Raw genomic sequence first — 12,314 nt, forward strand, 5'->3', positions numbered from 1 at the left:
TTTTTTATTTTAACACAATTAAAAAAAACAAAAAAACAAAACAAACAAAATGTTTTAACATAAAAAACAAACAAATTTATAATAATGAAGCCAAATTCACAGTTTGTCATCAAGTAGCCAGAATGGGAGCAATTGGAAATCATAATCAAGGCAATAAAACACTGATGATACACCATTAAACAAAATGCCCCTTCAAACAAGCATGGGAATTCCCACTATCATTCCGCATGTGCAATATGAGCTCTGTGGCATGTGCGCTACTGGGTGCCAACCAGACTTGTCCGTCTGTCAGTCAAAAAGTCAGAAAATTGGGGCATTTGGCTTTATGTCCTGAGTCGCCCTGCAAGCAGAGATGAATCATCACCTGGAATGGTTCAATGTGTACAACAAGGTGTGGATAACCCTAACGTCACATGACTGTGGTGGACTGACCAAGAGAGATGTAAAACTGGCCAAGTTTATTGAAAAAGCAGCTGCTTCTGTGTGATTTCTTCCAAAATGCATGTCAAACCCAGTGCACATCTTAGCCATCATGTATGTGGAAGGCAGTTCACATGAACAAATTCAGTTGTCAATTTAAGCTCCCCTTTGGAACAGTCTTTTTTTTTTTTTTTTTTAAGATTTTATTTGAGAGAGAGAGAGCACAAGCAGGGGGAGAGGCAGAGGGAGAGGGAGAAGCAGACTCCCCTGCTGAGCAGGGAGCCCGATGTGCGGCTTGATCCCAGGACCCTGGGATCATGACCTGAGCCGAAGGCAGACGCTTAACGACTGAGCCACCCAGGTGTCCCTGAACAGTCTTTTGTACAATCAGTGCTCACTTATAAAATGATTTAAACTTGAAAAAAAAAGAAAAAAAAAACTCAGGCTACTGAATCAACTCTAATATGCATTATGTTTGGCTTACAAATAACTACGTTTAGCAACCCTTAGTTTTCTTAGCAGGTTACTATACTAGTAAGCATCTCTTAGCCCTATATAAGATGAAAGTCACTTGTCCTTAAGCACCAAAGAAATACTTGGCATATTTAGACCAGTTTGAGGCTCCTCAAGAGGACCCTGCAATGGACCTCATTTTGAAAATTATGGTACTAACCTAGAATATGCAAACAACTGTTCCTTTAGGCCATGTGTGCTGCCCACTGGTATTGGTTCTATTGGAATCTCTGCCCCATATCCCCTGCATAAGCCCCCCTTTGTTATTCTACTGTCTACTCTGAACTTTGTCATTCCTTCTCTCTCTCCCCAGAGGTTGGGGTCTCTCCAAAATTCCAAACTTATTGTTATTCCAAAATAAAAGTTCTCCAAACTTTTACCCAAATCTACCATTCCCTGCTCTTGTTCTTTAATCACCTTGGGGATGTTTTACTCAACAACAGCCTCTTCAGCCAGGCCCACTTATAGTGGAAACTTCTATAGGCTGCAGCTCTCTGGGAAGATGGCAACCATCCTGTCCCCATCCTCCATTCCCCCCGCAACATCACAAGCTCTTGTGTATATAGGGCTCTAGTTCCCAAATGTGCACAAGCCTAAGACTAGATTGTTCTGGATGCATTTCAAAACTTTTCAATTTTGGCTTAGTCTTTCAAAGTCTCATTTTTATTTCTCTAATTATGAAACATATTCTAAAAATCCAGCAATGAAATGAAGGGTTTGTTATTTCATAAAATGCAGGAGCCATGTGTTACCTTTCTGTGAGAAAGTACTCATTTATCATTCAAACACTGTATAATAAAAGCTGCCAAAATGCTGATTAAAAAAAAAAACTATAGCACACTGCCAAATCAAAGAACTGTAACTGCCAACCCATATTCTTTCTTATTATTTTAAGCTGTAAGTGACCATGAGACGTGAGCATTCTCCTGATGCTCAGAACAACAACCAAGTTCTTCTGCTAAATTCATCATCCAGCCAGCCTTTCACTCATCCATTCATTCAACAACTATTTATTAAGCACCTATCATGTGCCAGCACTGTTCTAGGTACTGTTGATTCATCAATGAACAAAAAGACAAAGTCACCATAGGATGGACAAAGGTATGATGTGTGATGGGAATTCACCAAAAGAAAAACTATCATTTGTAAATTTGTCTCTGGATTTAGTCCTCTGACTTTCACTAAGCCTTGTTACCTCTCCTTGAAGTCTGATGCAGTGAGATCTTGACCTTGACCACTTCCCCTGTTTGCATTAAGTCATCCTTGATGCTCAGGTTACTTTCACTACAGCATGAAAACAAATAATGATAACAATTACAACTCCAATAACAATGTCCCTGCCAAGACAAATAATAGCAACAACATTTACTGAGCAATTACTATATTTTAGACATTGAATTCTCACAATAATCCTGACTTAGGTATTATTATTATTATTATTTATTATTATTATTATTATTTCTCCAATTTTACAGATGAGAAGAGATGAAGGCTGGGATTTGCCCACCAGTCCAAGCCAAGGATCAAGTTCTTTGATTTGCTGAACGCCTCCTGGCTGCAATGGTGAGTCCTGAACTCTGTGGTTGACTCCATCTCCAAAAATATCTCACCTTTATCGTGGGTTCTTGGCACTAATACTCTTTGCGTTTCTGCAGCCAGCTGTCAGCAAGATCCTTCTCTGCTGATTACAACATCTACAAACAATAAATATTGAATATATGTGTAAACTGCTTACTATTCTAATCAAATAGTACATTCCACAAAGTTAATTTGGCACCTATTTAATGAGACACATAATTGTTATTGAATTGTTTAATTAGGTAAAGTTGTTCCAATAAATTCTGTAATCCGTCCCTAAGTAATTATGTTATGTTTTCTACTCTCATTTTTTAATTTTGCAAGATCTCCCATTTCTTGATATGATGCGCTATTTCTACTCCTTTTCTTCTTATACTTCCTCTTCTTCTGTTTCTTCAGAACATACTCACATGAAATAAAATATGATAAGCCTAGATTGTACTCCCAGGGTCCTAAATCCCACATTTTTCAGGGAAGAGCTCTTTCTGGGCTTCTCCTGGTACCCCACACCTCCTTTCCTGATCATCTCTGCCTGGATGATCTGGAAGCTGAAGGATTCAGAAACAGTAAGAATCAGGCAAAGCTTACCTGGAGAAGGGTACAGATGAATTATATGCTGGAAAATTGGCATGACAGTGACCTCCAACACAGCTGATGACAAAGTAGAGCTAAAAATGAACTCCGGGTTTCCTACATCTTAGATCTGAGAGTCATAGAGCAAAAAAGATTAGAGAAAATAATTTAGGAATAAAAAAAATTGAAAGATTTTCCAGGTAAATATGGAAAATTGATCAGTTTTTAAATATTCTCTTACTCTTGAACCTGTTCTTAACTGCAACAAATAAGTGAAAAAAGCCTCAAATTCACAAGGACAAAGAGAATGTGAGAGGATACAATAGCTGATGAGCAACATTAATAATCTTTGGAGGTTGGAAAGCAGACAGAAGAATGATAATAGATTTGAGAAAGCTGCCACCTAAGCACCTATGGATTGGGATACTGGTAGGAATTGAGCCAAGCCACTTCCACAGAGCCCTGGAAAGGCTCTGAACATGGTTCTTCCTGGGAATCCTTAAGGCAGAAATGAAATATGTAACTGAAATTAGGGAGAGAAATTGATCATCTATACACTGAGCTGGTAGACCTTTTCCATGAACCCAGAAAACTATCCATCCTCCCCAATATATAGAGACCAAGGAAAATGGAGAGGAAGTATCTCTATACCAGAGAACCCCAGGTATGGCAGGAAGCAGAGTTGAAAACAGAAGAATAAATAAAGTTTGCTGATTGAAGAGTTGGACCCTCAGCCTATTCCCTTACTCTCTTTCCAGAATGCTGGTGCCTATGAGACACATCCAGGCAGAAAATAGCTGAATTCTTCTTGGGAGAAACCAAATGGCTTCAGGTGGGGGGAACCCTACAATGTTGATGTTTGGGATTTTTACAGTGAAAACTTGCCTACCATCTGATTACCATATAGCAAAGCTCACTAGTATAAGCTGGCAAAAACTGCCCATCATTCCAAAGACTCCTGTAATATTAATAGAGAGCCAAAGATCTAAGCTGTTTGAGGGAATACTCCAGCAAAAACACACAAAAATGGAGATACAAACAAATTGAAAAAGGACCTCAGTTGAAAGAGACAATACAGAAAGGAGAAGAAAACATCAGTGAAACCACAATTAATATCCTTAGGGAGATGAGACATGAAACAGGAACAGAATGCTATTCTTTAAAAAAAGAATTGGAGAGGTGCCTGGCTGGCTCAGTCTGTTGAGAATCTGACTCTTGATTTCTGCTCAAGTCATGATCTTAGGGTTGTGAGATCGAGCCCCCCCCAACCCTCTACTCCCGTGGGGCTCAGTGCTCAGCAGAGAGTCTGCTTGAGTTTCTCTCCCTCTGCCCCTCTCCCCATTCAAGCGTGCATGCCCATGGGCACGTGCTCTCTCTCTCTCTCTCTCTCTCTCTCAAATAAATAAATAGGGGTGCCTGGGTGGCATAGTCAGTTAAGCTTCTGACTCTTGGTTTCAGCTCAGGTTGTGATCTCAAGGACTGGGATCGAGCCCCATGTCCAGCTCCACGCTCAGCATGGAGTCCGCTTGGTACTCTCTCTCCTTCCCTCCCCCTGTCAAATAAATAAATAGATCTTTAAAAAAATTTTAAAAAAAGGAAGTTAAAATATAAAAAAAAGAATTTTAACTGTTAGTTTTAAATAATAAAGCAAAGTAAATCTAGAAAAGAGAATGAAAAGAGACAAAAGATAGGAAGAAATCATTAGAAAATCAGAGTACCAATTCAGAAGTGCCCAACATTCGGAGTACTTGGGTGGTTTAGTCAGTTAAGTGTCTGACTCTTGATTTTGGCTCAGGTCATTATCTCAGGGTCATGGGATCAAGCCCCACATCAGGCTCCATGCTCAGCGGGGAGTCTGCTTGAGATTCTCTCCTTCTGCCCCTCTCTCCCACTTGCTTGCTCCCACTCTCTCTCTAAAATAAATAAATCTTAAAAAAAAAAAAGTGCCCAACATTCAACTAAAAAGAGTTCTAGAAAGAAACAAAACAGAAGAAATGAAGGGAAAGAAATTATCAAAAAAAATAACACAAGAAAACTTCCTCAAACAAAAAAAACCTAAGTTTCCAGATTGAAAGTGTCAGTCCAATGCCCAAAGTAAAAGGTAAAAAAATTATCCATACCAAGGTACAACACAGCAAAACTTTAGCTAGAAGTAAAAAGATCATAAAAGTTTCCACAATAAGGAAAGTCAAATAAAAATGATGAGGAATTAGGATGTCACCTGACTTCACAAACAACACTGGAAGCTACAATCTACTGATGCTACTTTTCAACTTGGAGCTCCATTCTCTCTCTCTCTCTCTCGCTCTCCCCCCAGAGGGCCATGTCACCCTAGGAATTGTTGGCACTTATTGTTTGATGGGGAGGAAAGACTTAGAATGAAATCAATGAAACTGATATCACAGAAGTCAGAATGGAGAAAAAGAAAGAAACAAAACAAAACAGGATCTTGGGGACATCATTGATTTGCTTGATCAAGCCATCCCTAAAGCCCTGCCTCCCTCTAAGCATTGTGTTACATGTGCCAGGTAGTTGCTCTTTGGCCATCTATGACCTAACCCCAGAAATCACTAGCATTACTTCCACTGCATTCTACTTGTTGAAGTAGTCACAACCCTATCCAGGTTCAAGGGGAGGAAATGTAGAACCACCACTGACTCTGAGAAATGAAGATAATGAGGAGTAAACCCTGAGGCTCAAATGCAGGCTTTCCTGATATACGATATGTGCTTATTGTACTACAAAATCATCCCTAACCTGTGGGCAGAGTACCTATAAGAAGCCACAGAGCTAGCTCGAGGAGTCCAGGAGACCATAGAGCACCAAGCATTTTCTGTAAATAGATGATATGCCCTGTATACATAATAAATGTACTATTATCTTTAAAGTACAAGCACTACTCTTATGATTAATAATACACAAACTCTTAAAACTTTTGCTGAAGTCATAGTAGCTTTTCATATTTTGTATGTTTTGCATCATGTATTTTCTTTAAAAAAAAGATTTTATTTATTTATTTGAGAGAAAGAGTGAAAGAGAATGCGCACACGCATGAGCTCCACTGAGCAGGGAACCTGATGTGGGGCTCAATCCCAGGACTCCGGGATCATAACCTGAGCCAAAGGCAGACGCTCAACCGATTGAGCCACCCAGGTGCCCCTGTATTATGTATTTTCTTAATCACGGACTCTAAAAGTACAACTAGTGTGTGAAGGAAATATTTTTATGCTTAAAAGTGGTGGCCATATCCTCCAAATTGGAAAGTACTGTCTTCACATTCTATCATAAATCACAGAGAATCTCTGAGGAAATTGTTAGAATGGGATCACATCCTTCCGAGATCCACAGGCACATCTCAGGAAGCTCAATGCCCAGACCTTGTTATAAGCAGTACCTCTGAACTACATGTCCGCCCACCCCTGCCCACCTATCGACCTAGTCATAACAGGACCAGGGAAGTGCAGCTGACCAAATCAATTTCTGAGCTGGCCAATGACCTATGGGGTAGACTGGCACAAGAGGTTCTGACAGCTAAGGGCAGACTGAGCTAGTCAGATTCATCCTATTAAGCACATTAATTTACACATGGAGACATACAGCACATGAGACAGCTAGCGGCAAGAACAGACACTAGTAAATCAAAGTAATGAGGGAGCAAAGTAAAAGTTAAGTAGAAGCTATGAATTAGAGAAAAGACAGAGGATGAGGAAGCTAATTGGAAGCAGGAGGAGAAGCCAATAGAAAGTGGCTCCATGAACACAGCTGAGTGGTATTAACAGGGGAGCTGGAAGGCAGCCCAGGAGGGATTCTTCCCGAGAGCTGCCCATTGGAATCAGTCTGGGAGATGCTTCCTCATGGAAATGCTTGCACCCATCTGGATCTACTGAATCAAAATCCCTGGAGCACTGAGATGTTGAAAAACTACAGAAGCTATTCTGTCTTAGGAGTCCCTGTCTCCAGAAACCCCCGCCTCGGCACATTTCACTGTCTTGGATTTCAGTGAGCAACTTTATCTTCCTAATTGCCGGGTGTAAATCCTGATAGTTAATCCCTGTTAACTAGCTAAGTTTGTCCCCATTCCTTCTAACCAAAAATGTCTCACTAAAACACTCACTAAATTCTCCCTAATGCTCACTAAAAGAAAAGGAGAACTATGGAAAACAAAATTTTTTTTTAAAGAAACCTTTTTTTGAGGCTGTAGAGATAAACAAAAATCACAAAAAAGGGGTTGTCATAAGGAATTGTCTTCAGGAAAAATATGGTCATTTTTGATATCAGAAAAGGCTTCTGAGGAGTGAGTTTTCTTTGAAGAGATATTTATATCTTTTGTTAAGAAAGAGGAAATTCTAAGACTATTTGATTATAAATAAATTAAAGATACATGTCTCTCTTGACTTTTTCTAGATATATGAGGCTATAAATTAATGAGTCCAATACCACATGCCACACAATAAAGTGGGCTTGTTCCTTTGCCATCACATATGTTTGTATTTTGTCTGTCAGTCCATAGGCTTTTCTCTTCTTATTGTCTGGAACCAGAGGAAGCAGCTCAGACGCCAGGGAAATCTGGGATGTTGGTGTTCAATTATGACAAATTCCTCAAGTCAAGAGTTCTGTGACTTATTTCAAACCATGTCTCCAGGACACAAGGAGTGCTTGGACTTCTTATGATGAGAAATTAAGGAAATTTGCAAAAGTGGTCACTTTCATCAATTTTTTAAATTAATAGTCATTCTCTGTAAAGATGATCAGCTATAACTATAGATTGTTTTGTATAATCACAATATACAAAATAGCACTGTTAGGTAACTTACAAATTAAAGTCACTTCATAATTAGTGGTACTTATCACATTATTTTATATAAGTTTTTTTTTACAGTTCTTTATAATTCACCATTTTTAAGACATGCACTTAGAATTGTTTCTTCTGTCTTAAGAGTTCAGAATAATGCCCCAATTTTTTCCAGTCTCACAATATTCCTTTCCTTCCTTACCTTAAACTACTTGCCTTTCTTTTCCTTCATAACCACTCCCCCAGGAAAGCCCTTCTCAAACATTCTGCTGCTTTAAGACAAACTTCACTTCATCCCAGTTTCCCCCTGGAACAATTCATCATGAGTATACCTGTCTCCTATAATCATCTACCCAAAGCTTCTCCTATATTTAATATATATTGTGTAAATCATTTCTTTCTCTTTGAAGACTGGAATCAGATTTTACTTATTCTTATTTTGCTTTGCTTTAATAATCCCTAATGCCTAGCACAGTGACTTGGAAAAAGTAGAGGCTATGCATTTTTGTTGCATGAAGAAATGCTTATGTACAACTGTTCATAATTTCTAACTCCCACCCACCTATAACCAATGACACTCATTACTGAGACAATTAACTGGAATGTAGTTTATGGTCAAGAAATATTATTTTCACTGTGAAGCTGGCTTCAAAGAAATCGAATTTATGGTTTTGAATTTTTAAGGCCATGATCCAAATAAGAGAGAACTATCCAAATATGAAGTCATTACAAAGGAATTGACCATCTCAAATCTAAAGGAAAATATGTAAAACTGTATCATGGGGCGCCTGGGTGGCTCAGTCTTTGGACGTCTGCCTTCGGCTCAGGTCATGATCCCAGGGTCTTGGGATTGAGCCCCGCATCGGGCTCCCTGCTCGGTGGGAGGCCTGATTCTCCCTCCCCCACTCCCCCTACTTGTATTCCTGCTCTTACTATCTCTCTCTGCCAAATAAATAAATAAAATCTTTAAAAAAAAAAACAAACTATATCATGGATTTCAGTAGTAGATAAGAATGCGATGGTGTCAGTTTTCTCAAAATGACTAAACAATCACACAGATATATCTTTTCTGGAAAATTTATCAAATTTCCCAATCATTATGGTTTGCAACTTTTGTTTGCAACTTTGAAACTTCGTTTGATACTCACCAAGAAGACACTAAACAAAATGACAGATTGAGTGACTAGTTCAATTTACTTCTGCAGATTTTTTTAATGAAGTCTTTGATTATATGAGGTCAGCCTCCTCTCCAAAAAGCTCTGTCAGACAGGAGTTTCCCCAATTGCTTTCCTCTAAAGCTTGCTTCAATTTCTTAGCCCAGGCTCTTACAAATCCTGTAGATTATAGGTCTTTTGTGTTTTCCAAGTGCCTGCTAATAAAAATGTCAAGTTAATGATAATAATAAAGGAAGAATTATGGTTATCTGTACATACCAAAATTGAGATGAAATTAATCTTGAACCATAATTCTCAAGCCTGTTTATACTCCTGAACCTTCACCAAGTTCCAGAACCAAATCCTCACCTGCTTACTATACATTTCCACACTAACCACCTCAAGTTCACCATGCCCAAATGAAACTCTAAAACCAGGCCTCCTGCTCCATCCAATTTCTGTCTCTGTTAACAAATTATTCTCAGTCACTGATCCCATGTCTGGTGTGGCTTTTAACCAGACCTTCCCCTTTATCTTTTATTTTCTGCCATGCAGTTCAAGGATTCATCCTTCAAAAGGTCACTTGTATGTATAGTGACCTTATGTTGTTCCTATATACCCAGCAACTTTTTTTTTTTAAAGGGAACTACCCCTTTCCTATTTGAGGTGAGGCTGTGAAGCACAGTACCTACCCCATCCTCACTTGAAAAGAAGCTTGTGACCGAGGCCTGTTAATTCACCATACCTTATTCCTACGGCAAATGTTATTGGTCAAAGAGGTAGGTTTATGCTGCAGGTGGGGCCAGAGCTCCTCTCCCAGAATTCACAAGTAGGTGTACAAATTCTCTTTCCATTAGGGTTGCTAATCTAGGAGTATGTGAATTTGCAACTACCAGCAGGCATCCTCCTGGCTATCTGCAGGAAGCCTATTTAAAGTAGAAAGAGGGGACACCTGGGTGGCTCAGATGGTTAAGTGTCTGTCTTCAGCTCAGATCATGTTCCCAGGGTCCTGATTTCGAGCCCCACATTGGGCTCCCTGCTTAGCAAGGAGTCTGCTTCTCCCTCCCAGAGGAAGTGAAGTGCTCTCTTACTCTCTCTGTCAAATAAATAAATTAAATCCTTAAAAAGAAATAATAAAGTAGAAAGAGAATGAGATCAAACCACAGAAGGCATCAGTGCATGTATGGAAAGCCAGAGAGTTTTGATATTGTTTGAATCCCTAGAGCCAGCCATGCCTGAAGTCCATCCCATCCTGGTACTTGCCAGTTAGATGATTCTGACCTGCCCATTTCTAGCTAGGTGAACTTGGACAAGCTATTTAACTTCTCTGTGCATCTCTTTCCTCATCTATAGAATGGGAGAAAATATTAATACCTACCTCACAGGGTTATATGAGGATCAGCATAGCAAATGCTCAATAAATGTTAGCAATGACTATGAAGTGCCAGTGAATACTATCGTTGTTTAATCTAGTTGGAATTGGGGTCTTGTCACAATTGAAAGGGCATTGATGAGAGTTTCAGCTTCTTTAAAAATGGACTTGGGGAGGAGCAAGATGGCGGAGGAGTAGGAGACCTAAATTTCGTCTGGTCCCAGGAATTCAGCTAGATAGGGATCAAACCATTCTGAACACCTACGAACTCAACAGGAGATCGAAGAAAAGAATAGCAGCAACTCTCTGAACAGAAAGGCGACCACTTTCTGGAAGGTAGGACATGCGGAGAAGTGAATGGAGGTGATATTCGGGAAGATAGATGGCAGGGGAGGGGGCCTCCATCAGCTGCTACCAGCAAGTGATAGAGCCCCGGAGCACAAAATCGGAACTTTTAGAAGTCGGCTCCACTGAGGGACGTTGCTCCAGTGGCTAAGGGGGGGGTGGAACCCTCGCTGGGACAGTGTGGTCTCAGGACCAGCGGGGTCACAGAAAGACCAGGGGTGCCTGAGTGCGGCAGAGCTCCCAGGTATGGGAGTGGGGAAGCCGGCTGCAGAGACGGAGCCGAAGCGTGGGCTCTTAGCTCGGGGTTGCCATAAACCGTGATCCTCGGCACAGTCGGGCCACTGCTCCTCCAGCAGGGACCCAACAAGTGGCAGATCCGGGGAGACGCCCCTTCCTCCCCCAGAGCAGCGGCGTGGGAGTGCACCGCAGGGATCTGCTGGGTTTGGAGACTCCACACGGGGTCGCGTGCCAGAGATAGAAACGCTCGGTCACAGGCCGGGTGAGCACGGAGTGGGGCCAGAGATGGGGAGACGGGAGTGACTGACTGCTTTTCTCTGGGGGCTCACTGAGGAGCAGGGCCCCGAGTTCTTGGCTCCTCTGGGCGGAGATCGGGAGGCCGCCATTTTCACTCTCGTCCTCCAAAGCTGTACCGAAAGCTTGCAGGGAACAAAAGCTCCCGAGAGCAAACCCAAGCAGATTACTTAGCCCAGACTGGGCAAGGGCGGGGCAATTCCGCCTCCGGCAAAGACATTTGGGAACCATGGCAACTGGCCCCTCCCCCCGAAGATCAGCAAGAACAGCCAGCCAAGACCAAGTTTACCAATCAATGAGAATGGCAGAACACCAGCGCTAGGGGAATTATGCACATAGAATTCATGACTTTTTTCCCTCTGATTCTTTAGTCTTTCAAAGTTAATTTTTTTAATTTTCTTTTTTTTCTTTTTCTTTTTCTTTTTTTTTTTTTGAATTTTTCTTTTTCCATTTTTCAACCAATGTGTCTTATCAATCCCTTTTTTAAAAATCTAATCTTTTTTATTTTTCATTTTTAGAGTCATGTTCTATCCCTTCATAGTAGTTGAACTTATTTTTGGTATATATATGTAAGTTGTCCTCTCTTTAAAATTTTGGGATACAGTTTCTTCTAGCAGACCAAAATATACCCTAAATCTCTAGTGTATGGCTTTGTTCTAGTCTCCTGCTTGATCACATTCTCTCCTTTTTTTTTTTAATTCCTCTTCTTTCTTTTTTTCAACCAACTTCCTGTCTTATCAATTCCTTTTTATAAAATCTTTTATAATTTTCATCTCTACAGTCATATTCCATCCCTTCATTGTATTTACCATTATTTTTGTACATATATAAGCTTTTCTTTCTTTAAAATTTTGGGAGGCACTTTCTTCTAACAGACCAAACTACACCCAAAATCTAGTGTGTGGCACTGATCTACACACCAGCCTGATCATATTTGATCATATTCTTTTTTTTTCATCTTTTTCTTTTTTTTTCTTTTTTCTTTCGTTCCCTTTCTTTTCGCCTGGTTTCAGGTCTCTTCTGATTTGTTTAGTGT

At 40.3% G+C, this 12,314-nt stretch overlaps 1 pseudogene; it reads left to right on the plus strand.

The window, feature by feature from the left end:
- The first annotated feature begins 319 nt into the window (after positions 1 to 319).
- Positions 320 to 487, plus strand: LOC116634304 (annotated as a pseudogene).
- The last annotated feature ends 11,827 nt before the right edge of the window (positions 488 to 12,314 follow it).

Source organism: Phoca vitulina, unplaced genomic scaffold (assembly GCF_004348235.1).
Source record: "Phoca vitulina isolate PV1807 unplaced genomic scaffold, GSC_HSeal_1.0 scaffold9, whole genome shotgun sequence".
Classification (NCBI taxonomy): Eukaryota; Metazoa; Chordata; class Mammalia; order Carnivora; family Phocidae; genus Phoca; species Phoca vitulina.